This window comes from Etheostoma spectabile, chromosome 22 (assembly GCF_008692095.1).
Source record: "Etheostoma spectabile isolate EspeVRDwgs_2016 chromosome 22, UIUC_Espe_1.0, whole genome shotgun sequence".
NCBI lineage: Eukaryota > Metazoa > Chordata > Actinopteri > Perciformes > Percidae > Etheostoma > Etheostoma spectabile.
Window position 1 is genome coordinate 6,969,015 of NC_045754.1, and position 2,504 is coordinate 6,971,518.

The 2,504-nt window shown below is 41.2% G+C and overlaps 1 protein-coding gene across 1 annotated transcript in view; it reads right to left on the reverse strand.

Annotated features, from left to right (window-relative positions):
- Nucleotides 1-2,504, reverse strand: part of sh3kbp1 (SH3-domain kinase binding protein 1) — a 31,410-nt gene that overhangs the window by 23,069 nt on the left and 5,837 nt on the right. The gene's annotated exons all lie outside the window — the stretch shown is intronic.

The following is a 2,504-nucleotide window of genomic DNA, read 5'->3' on the forward strand; positions in this document are numbered from 1 at the left end:
CACACACACACACACACACACACACACACGAAAGTCGCTGAGACTTTACATCATGGTGAAGGAGGATGGATTCCACAAGACATCAATATTAAGCAGACAAAGCAGACAACTGTAGTCCAAGTTGGCCTGAAACTGAGATGGGAAGGATATGATTCTGGCTTGAGATAACTAAGAGATTAGCCACAGATGAGACAGCGATGTGGCACAAGTACCACTTTTCTTTTCTGCTCCCAGTTGTGACGTTTCTGGGGAAGTGGTGCATGAGAGAGGAAGTGGAAGGTTCTTCAGTAAGGAGCCGCATGTACAGTGAGTTAATAGCTTGTGGCAGTTTTCTTGCAAACCACATTACAGTACATCTGAGTGGCAGAAAGGGACAACACACTGCCGTCCACCCACCCATCCACGTCATGTCCACAACAAATACAGCACGGAAGAAGACGACAGCTTGTGGCTCTGCACAGAACGCACATGAGCGCAAAGGCAAATAACACAAAGTTAACGCCAAATACGTTCTCGATTGGAGCTCAGTCTGGTGTGAGGCTATGCAGAAAGAGTGGAAATTGAGCCTTGCACTGGACATGTTTTTACAAACAGCCTTCATTTTTTTGTGTATAGGATGTACAGCACAGCGTGTTGAAATAGATGTGCAGCCACAATAGAGCAACAATTATTTATTAAACACTAGATATGAAATTTAAATAATAATATACAGTTAATAAATGTATCTATTATATATAAATCTATCTAATAGGGCTGTTTAAATAATGGGTTAACTTTGATTAATTAATCTAAAAAAAAAACTGTATAAATGATAAATAATAATAAATTACTCTAAATAATGCAGACTAATCCATTCCGTATTGACCACACACAAAGACATTGGCACACACTAGACATTATGTCACTTCTGTTTACTGATTACTATCGTTCATCTCAGGCTAAATAAACAGTTAGTAAGTTGGCAGACAGCCTTCCAAAAGATAGAAGAATAAAATGAAATGTTAACCCATCATTAACAAGGAGGAAACGGAGTCTCAGTTGGTTCACCTGTCCGGAAGGCCCTGACACATTTTCCGCACTCCATGTCCGCGGACAGCTGTGGGCTTTTACCGGTTAATGTTCAGTGCATTTGTTGGACACATTGGGGCCACTCTTCGGAAACTGCTTGTGAGACTGAGAAGTCTACCCCAGCCCATGACGTGTATGTCTCCACCGCCTCCACCTGCAGGGTGTCAACTGTGTGGTTTGGATGGAAGGGAGAAAACAGGACAGAGTAACACGGCGGATATCGCTCGTATACATTTTAAAAAGGCGTGTGTTGCTTAGGCAGCTGCCTTGGCTGAAAAGTGCGGCCGGAAACCCTGAAGTTTGATGATATTCTCTATTTTCTTGTTGTCAACTAATCCCATGCAAAGACCAAAATCATCATTGTATTTAGCCTTTAAACAACTAGTGTCTGTGTATAGAAAGCCTGATATGGCTTAAACCTCAATGCTTGTCCAAAAACCCATCAATGTGGCTTTGTGTTGCACTGGGTGACATGTTCGTTCATTATCATGTGCACACACATGCACATTGTTTTTTTTTTTTTTTACTCAATCCCATATGCACTATCCTTCTGCTTTAATGACACACCTCTTGCATCAAATCCTCTGATGAAATTAACTCACAATAAATCCGTTATTTACCCGTGTTTGAGTGACATTTGCAAAAAAGGAAAGTGGTCACTCGCAGACACAATTTTAACCTGGAGTAAAAGGTATAACCATGCTTCCTCAGCAAAGGGTACATTTAGGATCCAGTTCAAGATTCTTGTACTTACATACAGAGCCATCAATGGTCAGGCACCAGCCTACATTACTGATCTGCTGCACCCTTATGTTGTCAGCAGATCTTTGAGGTCCTCTGATCAGGGCTTACTGGCTGTTCCCAGTAATAAGCTGTACACTAAAAGGTGGTAGCTTTTGAAACAGTCGCTCCTAGACTGTGGTATGCATTGCCTCATGTTTTAACAGTGGCAGCCTCTTTAAAAAGCAGCTAAAGACCCATCTTTTTAGTCAGGCATTCATTATTGACTGCATTACTATGTAAATCATGGTTTTGTGTTTGACTATGATTTGTTGGGGTCTTATGATTATTGTTTTGTTATAATGTATTTAATTATTTGGTGTGCTGTGAAGCACTTTGTGGCTCTGTCTGTGATAAGTGCTATATCAATAAACCTCCACACTTACTTACAGCCCATATCATTGCTTGTCCCGGGATGCACAAGCACCACATTGCATGTAAAGATCACAAGGCGTGCAACATAAAGATAACAAAAATGCTTATCAAATACCAGCAAAAGCCCATGATCTGACAGCATGTCCTGTTACAGACTGCATGTTAACACCACACCACACACTTTATGGCCTGCTCATGTTATGTAGCTATGCTACGCTATGTGGTTCAGTCTCATTAGCCATAATACCCCCAATGTACACTCACCGGCCACTTTATTAGGT